The 12,500-nt window shown below is 60.7% G+C and overlaps 2 non-coding genes across 2 annotated transcripts; both read right to left on the minus strand.

The window, feature by feature from the left end:
* Positions 1–382: 382 nt before the first annotated feature.
* On the minus strand, positions 383–535 carry LOC142794076 (5.8S ribosomal RNA). The gene has a single exon (XR_012892048.1). It is a non-coding gene; the product is annotated as a 5.8S ribosomal RNA (ribosomal RNA).
* Positions 536–2,254: 1,719 nt separating this feature from the next.
* On the minus strand, positions 2,255–4,069 carry LOC142794074 (small subunit ribosomal RNA). Its single transcript, XR_012892046.1, has one exon. It is a non-coding gene; the product is annotated as a small subunit ribosomal RNA (ribosomal RNA).
* Positions 4,070–12,500: the final 8,431 nt, after the last annotated feature.

The raw sequence follows: 12,500 nt of genomic DNA on the forward strand, positions 1-12,500 counted from the left end.
GCGCACGGCTGGAGAAGCTTTGCTGGCCGGCTTTCGCTCCTCGTGTTTACCGTGCGTTAAAGTTGCGCGTCCGTGGCTCTCGCAGCTCTTGCGCGCCCGGTCGCAGAGAGGAGTACGCAACCTCGACCGCACTTTCCCTGCAGGCTTCCTTCCGACTCGAAGTCCTGCGGCGGTCTCAACGAGGTGCCACATCCTCAATGCAGTCGGTCGCCCCCGTTTCGGTTGGGCTCTGGCACGACGGTCGCCACCGTCTCGCCCTTGAGTGGCCGCTGTTGGCGCTCGCTGTGAGGTGTTCAGCGTGCTGTCCGTGTTGCCGACGCGGTCAAAACGAGTCGACGGCTCACGTTCCCTTGTGCGCCGAAGGCTCTCTTGATATGTGATCCGACCCTCAGACAGACGAAGCCAAGGGAAGACCCAAGGCCGCAATGTGCGTTCAAAGAATCAGTGCTCAGTGTGTCCTGCAATTCACACCAAGTCTCGCAGCTGGCTGCGTTCTTCATCGACCCGAGAACCGAGTGATCCACCGCTTAGAGTCGTGAAAAAGTGTTTGTTCAATTCCGTACAGTCAAAACCAAACGTTTCTGGCACTCGGCCAAACAGTGGCCAAGAAGGGCGCTTTTCAGCGCACGCTTGGACTCCAAAACTCTGCCGCGCCTTTTTCGGCTGCCGCAAATCGAGCAAACGGTGTGTTTCGGACGGCGTTTCGCTTCCGCTACTTGCGAGTGCTTTCGTGGTCCACCCCTCTATAAATACTCGGGAGGCGTCGAAGCCGGTTCTCCAAGCCGGACCCGTAGGTATCGTTGTGTGCTCGCTCTCATTGGCCCGCCTAACCAGAAAATGCCTGCGGTACACCCATTTGGATAAGAGTGCACGCAGATGCGGGCCTCGACGGCTACACATTTCCTCGGGCGGCCGCCTCCCGGCCTCCGTGGAGCGCGGGATGCACGGTCCCATCGACAAGCCTCTCCCGTTTTTACCGTGGCGTCGCGGTTCACCACGGCGGGCGGGTCGGTCTCCTCCGCATAAAAAGGGGGACCCCCGCTTTTTGTTCCACGAAATCGCACAAGCTTTTTTCGCATCCACGGTTTGCCACCGCACACCAAAATGCCGATCCGGCTGCCTACTTTAGCCAACAGGTGGAGCCAGGCGCGCCGTACTTGCGCGGCACTTCCCACGTCCACCGAAGTCGGTGCCAAGGACCACTTTCGGCGCCGGAGCCGCGTACGAGCCTACTCGAGGCGGAAAAACGAAGCCAGCAAGGGCCTGGCCGCAAGTGCGTTCAATTGTCGGGACGTCCAAGTCCCTCGTTCTTCCGTGCTTCCTCTTTCGGCAAGTCGTTGCGGCACCTTCCCAAAGCGCGCAGACCCGCTAATCGCGACGAGCGCGACGTGGCCGTGCCGCCTTTCCCTCGGCAGCAAGCAAAACGCCTGGCAACGTCGACGCTCCCCTAACCGCGATCTCGCACCGTGTTTCGTGTGGCGAATTCAAAAGCCGGCCGGCGCTGCTGCAACCATTACGGTCGGTACGCATACGCCGCGGAGGGCGGGACGGTCATCGGAGCGTGCGGTTCCTCCATCGAGTACTGCGCACCTCGGCCGTCGCATCGCCGTGCCATGACCGGCCGCGCGTCAACGCGAACCGGTGCCAGCGAGATCCCTCGCCTGCAAGAACCGACCGGCAGCCTCCGTCACCCGAGGACGCGGAGGCGCTTGCCGCGGACGGCGGGACGGTATGCACTGGTGCACAGCGGACCCGTCACATCGCCAGTTCCTTGACCGACCGCCGACGCTTGTGCCGTTCCTCTCGTACTTGGCAGTCGCCGCGCGATTGTCGGGTCTCGTTCTTGCACGCTCGAACGGTCGGGAGGGCACTCGGCTGGCGTTTCGGGAACGCGCAGCCTCGCCTTCTACCGACGTAACCACGACTCGCCGTTCGCGCTCCGCCGCTCCTGTTTACAGTACTAGGCGGTCCCGCAGCGGTCGGGTCGCGCATTTCGAGCGCTTCGAGCCACGGTGCAGTGGCGGGTCGAAAGCCGACCTATGAGTGCGTTGCGCCGTTTGTACCCGCGTCCGCCACCTGGCCGACCGTCCAAGGTCGCGGTGTTGGCGTCCGCTGGGCGCAACAATTTGTCACGGGGTGCCGCTCCACATTCAGGCAGCCCCGTGGGGAAAAGCCGACCCCGCGTCCAAACGGGGTCAGCGGCAGAAAGTGTCGGGCGCAGACGCAGCTGAGGCGCTCACCCTTCACAATCCGTTAATGATCCTTCCGCAGGTTCACCTACGGAAACCTTGTTACGACTTTTACTTCCTCTAAATGATCAAGTTTGGTCATCTTTCCAACAGACCGGCGCAACCGAAAGGCCGCGCCGGACATCGGTCCGAAGACCTCACTAAATCATTCAATCGGTAGTAGCGACGGGCGGTGTGTACAAAGGGCAGGGACGTAATCAACGCGAGCTTATGACTCGCGCTTACTGGGAATTCCTCGTTCAAGGGGAACAATTGCAAGCCCCTATCCCAATCACGAAAGAAGTTCCACGGGTTACCCAGTCTTTTCAGACAGGGATAAAGACACGCTGCTTCCTTCAGTGTAGCGCGCGTGCGGCCCCGGACATCTAAGGGCATCACAGACCTGTTATTGCTCTGTTTCGTGCGGCTAGGAGCCGCTTGTCCCTCTAAGAAGGTTGTAAGGTGCTGGGAACCCCGCACCTATTTAATAGGCTAGAGTCTCGTTCGTTATCGGAATTAACCAGACAAATCGCTCCACCAACTAAGAACGGCCATGCACCACCATCCACCGAATCAAGAAAGAGCTCTCAATCTGTCAATCCTCCCAGTGTCCGGGCCGGGTAAGTTTTCCCGTGTTGAGTCAAATTAAGCCGCAGGCTCCACTCCTGGTGGTGCCCTTCCGTCAATTCCTTTAAGTTTCAGCTTTGCAACCATACTTCCCCCGGAACCCAAATACTTTGGTTTCCCGGAAGCTGCCCGCCGAGTCATTTGAGTAACTCAGGCGGATCGCTGGTTGGCATCGTTTATGGTCAGAACTAGGGCGGTATCTGATCGCCTTCGAACCTCTGACTTTCGTTCTTGATCAATGAAAACATTCTTGGCAAATGCTTTCGCAGTAGTTCGTCTTGCGACGGTCCAAGAATTTCACCTCTAGCGCCGCAATACGAATGCCCCCGTCCGTCCCTCTTAATCATTACCTCGTATTCCAAAAACCAACAGAACAGAAACGAGGTCTTGTTCTATTATTCCATGCAAGTTTATTCAGGCGACTCGCCTGCGTTGAGCACTCTAATTTTTTCAAAGTAAAAGCACCGGCCATCTCGAGGCACACAATGAAGTGCACCAAGAAAGAACCGGCATGATGTTCAGTCCGAGCCGTCGCATCGGGTAGATGCACTACTCGTCTGGAACTGAGATCCAACTACGAGCTTTTTAACCGCAGCAGCTTTAGTATACGCTATTGGAGCTGGAATTACCGCGGCTGCTGGCACCAGACTTGCCCTCCAATTGATCCTCGTTAAAGGATTTAGAGTGTACTCATTTCAATTACGGGGCCTCAAAAGAGTCCCGTATTGTTATTTTTCGTCACTACCTCCCCGTGCCGGGAGTGGGTAATTTGCGCGCCTGCTGCCTTCCTTGGATGTGGTAGCCGTTTCTCAGGCTCCCTCTCCGGAATCGAACCCTGATTCTCCGTTACCCGTAACAACCATGGTAAGCAAGTAACCTACCATCGAAAGTTGATAAGGCAGACACTTGAAAGAAACGTCGCCGGCTCGTGGCCATGCGATCAGCACAAAGTTATCCAGAGTCACCACACAATACGGGCCGAAACCCGATCGATCTTGGTCTAATAAAAGCACCCGTTACCCAAAGGGCTCCAGGCTCACTGCATGTATTAGCTCTAGAATTGCCACAGTTATCCAAGTAGGAAGAAACGATCTAAGGAACCATAACTGATTTAATGAGCCATTCGCGGTTTCGCCTTATTTCGGCATGTACTTAGACATGCATGGCTTAATCTTTGAGACAAGCATATGATTACTGGCAGGATCAACCAGGTAATCGTTCGACTGCGCGTCCGTCCTCGCCCTCGGCGGGCCGGACGCAGTCTGTGTGCGGCGGAGGCCACCTTCAGGCGCCCCAACACGCTTATTTTGCACTCCGAGATGACGGCGTTCGAGCTCGCTACGGCACAACCTTCCCGAAAGACGAGTGGGAGCCGTGCGGCAAGAAGCACGTTCATGCTCGCTCTTTTTCGTTGCATCGACTCGGTCGCGCCGTGCGGGTTGCCCAAGCCCGCTGCACTGTCGGTGGACCGGCCGGAACTAGCAACGGAGCCGAGACTGCAAAGCCGCCAGACGACGGGTCACGCCCGCGTCTTCGGCGCTTTCGCATCTGAATCGCCCGAGGACGACACGGAACACACCTCGATATCGTGGTAAAACGGCACCGTCCGACAACCAGCCCCTAACGCATCAAGCGGATGAGGCTGCAGACGACTGCCGTGGATTCCCCTGGAGCAGACCCGAGGACACGCTTGACGAGGCCGAAGCCCGCCGCATATCAGACACCCGGTCGCTTTCGCGTACGCCGCTCACGAGAACCCCCACATAATAGCAGCGATAAGTACCCAGACCTCCTTGGGCCCTAATACGAGCGTACTCGAGAAAATTTCACCGCGGGTGTGCCCCGAAACGTGTGGCATGTTGAGCGTGCCACAAGTCTACGTCGCTCTCAAACCCGCCGAGGTCGTAGAATTTGCGACCCTACTCACGAAATTCCCACCGAGGATACGGCCGCAAACGTACCGCACCTTGGGTAGGCCACGAGTTTGTGCAACACTACGCTGACGGCACAGCACCGAGGTCGTGCGCGCACGCACGGGAAAATTCCGCCGCGGTTTCTGCCGAAAACGTGAGGCACCACGACTCTCCGCAAGTTCGCGTCGACTGCGAAAGACCGAAGTCGTGAACGACGTGTCCGCTACTCGCCGCCGACACGCTGGACACCAAACGTACAACGACTCGACGGCGTCGTAGAGGCCCACGACGCGGTTTTCCTTAACGACGTCTCGGCGTGGCACCGACAGGTTAGAACGGCCGACCAACGTTCCCTGTCCGCCGTTCGGCTCAGTCGAAGGGCTCGGCGACTTCGGCAACGCTGCGAAGCCGCACGGTGACGCACGCCATGTCCCCATTTTTTTTTTTCTTTCTGCGTCTGCCGGGGTGCCCCTATAATAGCAGCGATAAGCACCCAGACCGCCGTGGGTCGCTCGCCCCGGCTGACGTGGTTTTTCGTACTCCTGCGGCGGTCGCCGTCAAGCACGTCCAAATACGCTACTTTCGTGGGCGCATTCACGCTCTTTCGCTTCGCCGGAGTGCCAGCACTCACTCTGCCAAAAACGGCGAACATCCGAGCGGCGGTTCCCACTTTTGCGTCGGCGTCGCAAACCCCGCCCCGGCAGACGAGGTTTGCCGTACTCGTGCGACGGTGGCCGGCGGGCACGTCGAAAGACGCCGATATCGTGCGCGAATTGGCGCACCTTGGCTTCACCGGAGTGCCGCCACTGACTCCTCCAAAAACGGCGAAGATCCGAGCGGCGCTTCCCACTTTCGCATCGGCGTCCCGAACTCCGCCCCGGCTGACGCGGTTTACCGTACTCGTGCGACGGTCGCCGGCGAGCACGTGGAAAGACGCCGATATCGTGCCCGAATCGGCTCCGTTCGGCTTCGCCGGAGTGCCAGCACTGGCTCGGCGAAAGACGACGAACATCCGAGCGACGGTTCTCACTATTGCGTACGCGTCGCAAACCCCGCCCCGGCAGACGCACTTTGCCGTACTCGTGCGACGGTCGCCGGCGAGCACGTAGAAAGACGCCGATATCGTGCCGGAATCGGCCCCGTTTGGCTTCGCCGGAGTGCCAGCACTCACTCGGCCACAAACGGCGAACATCCGAGCGGCGGTTCCCACTTAGCCGTCGGCGTCCCGAACTCCGCCCCGGCAGACGCGGTTGCCGAGCTCGTGCGACTAGCGACCGCGAAGCCGTCTCGCGACGCCGCTTTCGTGCGCGGCTCCCACTGCGACCTGGGTCACCCGAGGTCGACGAGCAAAAAAGAATGTCGAAAAAAATTTTTTTTTTTTTTGCGTCTGCCGGGGTGCCCCTATAATAGCAGCGATAAGCACCCAGACCGCCATGGGTCGCTCGCCCCGGCTGACGTGGTTTTTCGTTTTCCTGCGGTGGTCGTCGTCAAGCACGTCCAAACACGCCACTTTCGTGGGCGCATTCGCGCTCTTTCGCTTCGCCGGAGTGCCAGCACTCACTCTGCCAAAAACGGCGAACATCCGAGCGGCGGTTCCCACTTTTGCGTCGGCGTCGCAAACCCCGCCCCGGCAGACGAGGTTTGCCGTACTCGTGCGACGGTGGCCGGCGGGCACGTCGAAAGACGCCGATATCGTGCGCGAATTGGCGCACCTTGGCTTCACCGGAGTGCCGCCACTGACTCCTCCAAAAACGGCGAAGATCCGAGCGGCGCTTCCCACTTTCGCATCGGCGTCCCGAACTCCGCCCCGGCTGACGCGGTTTACCGTACTCGTGCGACGGTCGCCGGCGAGCACGTGGAAAGACGCCGATATCGTGCCCGAATCGGCTCCGTTCGGCTTCGCCGGATTGCCAGCACTGGCTCGGCGAAAGACGACGAACATCCGAGCGACGGTTCTCACTATTGCGTACGCGTCGCAAACCCCGCCCCGGCAGACGCACTTTGCCGTACTCGTGCGACGGTCGCCGGCGAGCACGTAGAAAGACGCCGATATCGTGCCGGAATCGGCCCCGTTTGGCTTCGCCGGAGTGCCAGCACTCACTCGGCCACAAACGGCGAACATCCGAGCGGCGGTTCCCACTTAGCCGTCGGCGTCCCGAACTCCGCCCCGGCAGACGCGGTTGCCGAGCTCGTGCGACTAGCGACCGCGAAGCCGTCTCGCGACGCCGCTTTCGTGCGCGGCTCCCACTGCGACCTGGGTCACCCGAGGTCGACGAGCAAAAAAGAATGTCGAAAAAAATTTTTTTTTTTTTTTTTGCGTCTGCCGGGGTGCCCCTATAATAGCAGCGATAAGCACCCAGACCGCCATGGGTCGCTCGCCCCGGCTGACGTGGTTTTTCGTTTTCCTGCGGTGGTCGTCGTCAAGCACGTCCAAACACGCCACTTTCGTGGGCGCATTCGCGCTCTTTCGCTTCGCCGGAGTGCCAGCACTCACTCTGCCAAAAACGGCGAACATCCTAGTGGCGGTTCCCACTTTTGCGTCGGCGTCGCCAACCCCGCCCCGGCATACGCGGTTTGCCGTACTCGTGCGGCGGTGGCCGGCGGGCACGTCGAAAGACACCGATATCGTGCGCGAGTCGATGCTTCTTGGTCTCGCAGGAGGGCCGCCACTCACTCCTGCAAAAACGGCGAAGATCCGAGCGGCGCTTCCCACTTTTTCGTCGGCGTCGCAAACCTCGCCCCGGCAGACGCGCTTTGCCGTACTCGTGCGACGGTCGCCGGCGAGCACGTCGAAATACGCCGATATCGTGCCCGAATCGGCCCCGTTTCGCTTCGCCGGAGTGCCAGCACTCGCTCGGCCAAAGACGACGAACATCCGAGCGACGGTTCCCACTATTGCGTACGCGTCGCGAACCCCGCCCCGGCAGACGCGGTTTGCCGTACTCGTGCGGCGGTGGCCGGCGGGCACGTCGAAAGACGCCGATATCGTGCACGAATTGGCGCTCCTTGGCTTCACCGGAGTGCCAGCACTCACTCGGCCAAAAACGGCGAACATCCGAGCAGCGGTACCCACTTAGCCGTCGGCATCCCGAACTCCGCGCCGGCTGACGCGGTTGCCGAGCTCGTGCGACTAGCGACCGCGAACGCGTCTCGCGACGCCGCTTTCGTGCGCGGCTCCCATTGCGACCTGGGTTACCCGAGCTCGACCAGCAAAAAAGAAGGTCGAAAATTTTTTTTTTTTTTTCTGCGTCTGCCGGGGTGCCCCTATAATAGCAGCGATAAGCACCCAGACCGCCGTGTGTCGCTCGCCCCGGCTGACGTGGTTTTTCGTACTCCTGCAGCGGTCGCCGTCACGCACGTCCAAATACGCCACTTTCGTGGGCGCATTCGCGCTCTTTCGCGTCGCCGGAGTGCCAGCACTCACTCTGCCAAAAACGGCCAACATCCGAGCGGCGGTTCCCACTTTTGCGTCGGCGTCGTAAACCCCGCCCCGGCAGACGCGGTTTGCCCTACTCGTGCGACGGTCGCCGGCGAGCGCGTCGAAAGACGCCGATATCGTGCGCTAATTGGCGCTCCTTGGCTTCTCCGGAGTGCCGCCACTCACTCCTCCAAAAACGGCGAAGATCCGAGCGGCGTTCTCCACTTTCGCATCGGCGTCCCGAACTCCGCCCGGGCTGACGCGGTTTACCGTACTCGTGCGACGGTCGCCGGCGGGCACGTCGAAAGACGCCGATATCGTGCCGTAATCGGCCCCGTTTGGCTTCGCCCGTGTGCCAGCACTCACTCGGCCAAAAACGGCGAACATCCGAGCAGCGTTTCCCACTTTCGCATCGGCGTCCCGAAGCCCGCCCCGGCAGACGCGGTTTGCCCTACTCGAGCGACGGTCGCCGGCGATCACGTCGAAAGGCGCCGAATTCGTGCACGAATCGATGCTTCTTGGTCTCGCAGGAGGGCCGCCACTCACTCCTGCAAAAACGGCGAAGATCCGAGTTGCGCTTCCCACTTTTTCGTCGGCGTCCCGAACTACGCCCCGGCTGACGCGGTTTACCGTACTCGTGCGACGGTCGCCGGCGGGCACTTCAAAATACGCCGATTTCGTGGGCGCATTCACGCTGTTTCGCTTCCCCGGAGTGCCAACACTCACTCTGCCGAAAGCGGCGATCATCCGAGCGGCGGTTCCCACTTTTGCGTCGGCTTCGCAAACGGCGCCCCGGCAGACGCGCTCGTGCGACGTACTCGTGCGACGGTCGCCGGCGAGCACGTCGAAAGACGCCGATATCGTGCTCGAATCGACCCCGTTTCGCTTCGCCGGAGTGCTGCCAGTCACGGCGCAGAAAACGGCGAACAAGTGTTTTTTTTTTTTTTTTTCCTAGAATTTGTGTTATAGAAGGCACATTTGATATCGGACGATAATTTTCAACTTTATCACGCGCACCGATTTTCGTGTAGAGGTTTGCAAGTTTATGGGAATTTCTCCACTTGGAATAATGCGATTTAGTAGTACTACGAGAACTTCATGGATGTACTCAAGGGTACGGGGCAAGTCAGTTACGTCAACACCTGCAGATTTTTTACACTTCAAACTGAAAATTGTTGGTTGTGAGTCCTCGTGTGATATTAAAGGCCGATTCGCTAACACATAGAACAAAGAAAGAAAGGAAGAAAAAACGCCCGCGCTCGCTCAAGAAACCTGGGTTCGCAACAAGTGGCAACAACAAGCAACCGAGCGAGTGCGCCAAAACCCGTGGCGGCCGAACAAACGCGAAGTCCCAACCGCGTCAGCCGGGGCGGCACGGGACAGGAAAAATCACTTCAGCCGGGGCGGCGGGGCACCGAATAAACCTCGTCACCTCGTCGCAGGATAAAAGAGGAAACAAAAAGTCTAAACAGCGTCTGCTGGAGCGAATGCGTAATAAAACAACAACAACAACAAAAAAAAAACACCCGCGCTCAAGAAGTCTGCAATCACCACAAAAGGCGACTGTGACCGAGCAGCGTCAGCCGGGGCCGTGCGGAAACGGAAAAACCGCGACTACCGGGGCGTCGAGGCACCGAAAAATCCACTTCAGCCGCGGCGAAAAAAAAAAACAAAAAGAAAGACGGAGGGGGGGGGGGGAACCACGTCTGCCGGGGCGAAGGAAAAAAAAAAACGCGTCTGCCGGGGCGAGCCCGGGTGCGGCACCACCGGGAAAACTGTGGCAAACAGACATGGCGATCGAGTGAGTGGGCCGCCAGCCAGGCTCAGCCAAAAAGTGCAAAGTCCGAACTGCGTCAGCCGGGGCGGCAAAAACCACGTCAGCCGGGGCGGCGCAAAAAACCGCGTCTGCCGGGGCGGCACGAAACCGCGTCAGCCGGGGCGGCGCGAAAACTGCGTCAGCCGGGGCGAAAGAAAAAAAAAAAAAAAACGCGTCTGCCGGGGCGAGCCCGGGTGCGGCACCACCGGGAAAACTGTGGCAAACAGACATGGCGATCGAGTGAGTGGGCCGCCAGCCAGGCACAGCCGAAAAGTGCAAAGTCCGAACCGTGTCAGCCGGGGCGGCAAAAAACCGCGTCAGCCGGGGCGGCGCAAAAAACCGCGTCTGCCGGGGCGGCACGAAACCGCGTCAGCCGGGGCGGCGCGAAAACTGCGTCAGCCGGGGCGAGCCCGGGTGCGGCACCACCGGGAAAACTGTGGCAAACAGACATGGCGATCGAGTGAGTGGGCCGCCAGCCAGGCTCAGCCAAAAAGTGCCAAGTCCGAACTGCGTCAGCCGGGGCGGCAAAAAACCGCGTCAGCCGGGGCGGCGCAAAAAACCGCGTCTGCCGGGGCGGCGCGAAAACCGCGTCTGCCGGGGCGGCGCGAAAACTGCGTCAGCCGGGGCGAAAGAAAAAAAAAAACGCGTCTGCCGGGGCGAGCCCGGGTGCGGCACCACCGGGAAAACTGTGGCAAACAGACATGGCGATCGAGTGAGTGGGCCGCCAGCAAGGCTCAGCCAAAAAGTGCTAAGTCCGAACTGCGTCAGCTGGGGCGGCAAAAAACCGCGTCTGCCGGGGCGGCACGAAACCGCGTCAGCCGGGGCGGCGCGAAAACCGCGTCTGCCGGGGCGGCACGAAACCGCGTCAGCCGGGGCGGCGCGAAAACTGCGTCAGCCGGGGCGAGCCCGGGTGCGGCACCACCGGGAAAACTGTGGCAAACAGACATGGCGATCGAGTGAGTGGGCCGCCAGCCAGGCACAGCCGAAAAGTGCTAAGTCCGAACTGCGTCAGCCGGGGCAGCAAAAACCGCGTCAGCCGGGGCGGCGCGAAAACCGCGTCTGCCGGGGCGGCACGAAACCGCGTCAGCCGGGGCGGCGCGAAAACTGCGTCAGCCGGGGCGAGCCCGGGTGCGGCACCACCGGGAAAACTGTGGCTAACAGACATGGCGATCGAGTGAGTGGGCCACCAGCCAGGCTCAGCCAAAAAGTGCTAAGTCCGAACTGCGTCAGCCGGGGCGGCAAAAACCGCGTCAGCCGGGGCGGCGCAAAAAACCGCGTCTGCCGGGGCGGCACGAAACCGCGTCAGCCGGGGCGGCGCGAAAACTGCGTCAGCCGGGGCGAAAGAAAAAAAAAAAAACGCGTCTGCCGGGGCGAGCCCGGGTGCGGCACCACCGGGAAAACTGTGGCAAACAGACATGGCGATCGAGTGAGTGGGCCGCCAGCCAGGCACAGCCGAAAAGTGCCAAGTCCGAACTGCGTCAGCCGGGGCGGCAAAAAACCGCGTCAGCCGGGGCGGCGCAAAAAACCGCGTCTGCCGGGGCGGCACGAAACCGCGTCAGCCGGGGCGGCGCGAAAACTGCGTCAGCCGGGGCGAGCCCGGGTGCGGCACCACCGGGAAAACTGTGGCAAACAGACATGGCGATCGAGTGAGTGGGCCGCCAGCCAGGCTCAGCCAAAAAGTGCCAAGTCCGAACTGCGTCAGCCGGGGCGGCGCAAAAAACCGCGTCTGCCGGGGCGGCGCGAAAACCGCGTCTGCCGGGGCGGCGCGAAAACTGCGTCAGCCGGGGCGAAAGAAAAAAAAAACGCGTCTGCCGGGGCGAGCCCGGGTGCGGCACCACCGGGAAAACTGTGGCAAACAGACATGGCGATCGAGTGAGTGGGCCGCCAGCAAGGCTCAGCCAAAAAGTGCCAAGTCCGAACTGCGTCAGCCGGGGCGGCAAAAAACCGCGTCTGCCGGGGCGGCACGAAACCGCGTCAGCCGGGGCGGCGCGAAAACCGCGTCTGCCGGGGCGGCACGAAACCGCGTCAGCCGGGGCGAGCCCGGGTGCGGCACCACCGGGAAAACTGTGGCAAACAGACATGGCGATCGAGTGAGTGGGCCGCCAGCCAGGCACAGCCGAAAAGTGCTAAGTCCGAACTGCGTCAGCCGGGGCGGCAAAAACCGCGTCAGCCGGGGCGGCGCAAAAACCGCGTCTGCCGGGGCGAATGCAAAAAAAACAAAGAAAAAAGCCCGCGCTTAATCAAAAGAAAACAAAGAAAAAAGCTTGCGCTTAATCAAAAGAAAACAAACAAAAAAAGTTCGCGCTTAAGCCTGGCGGTGGAACCACCGGGGCAAACAGACCTGGCGATCGAGTGAGTGGGCCGCCAGCCGGGGTGAGCCAAAAAGTGCAAAGTCGGAACCGCGTCAGCCGGGGCGGCGCGAAAACCGCGTCCGCCGGGGCGGCGCAAAAACTGCGTCAGCCGGGGCGGCACGGAAAAACGAAAACCGCGTCAGCCGG

Source organism: Rhipicephalus microplus, unplaced genomic scaffold (assembly GCF_043290135.1).
Source record: "Rhipicephalus microplus isolate Deutch F79 unplaced genomic scaffold, USDA_Rmic scaffold_371, whole genome shotgun sequence".
Classification (NCBI taxonomy): Eukaryota; Metazoa; Arthropoda; class Arachnida; order Ixodida; family Ixodidae; genus Rhipicephalus; species Rhipicephalus microplus.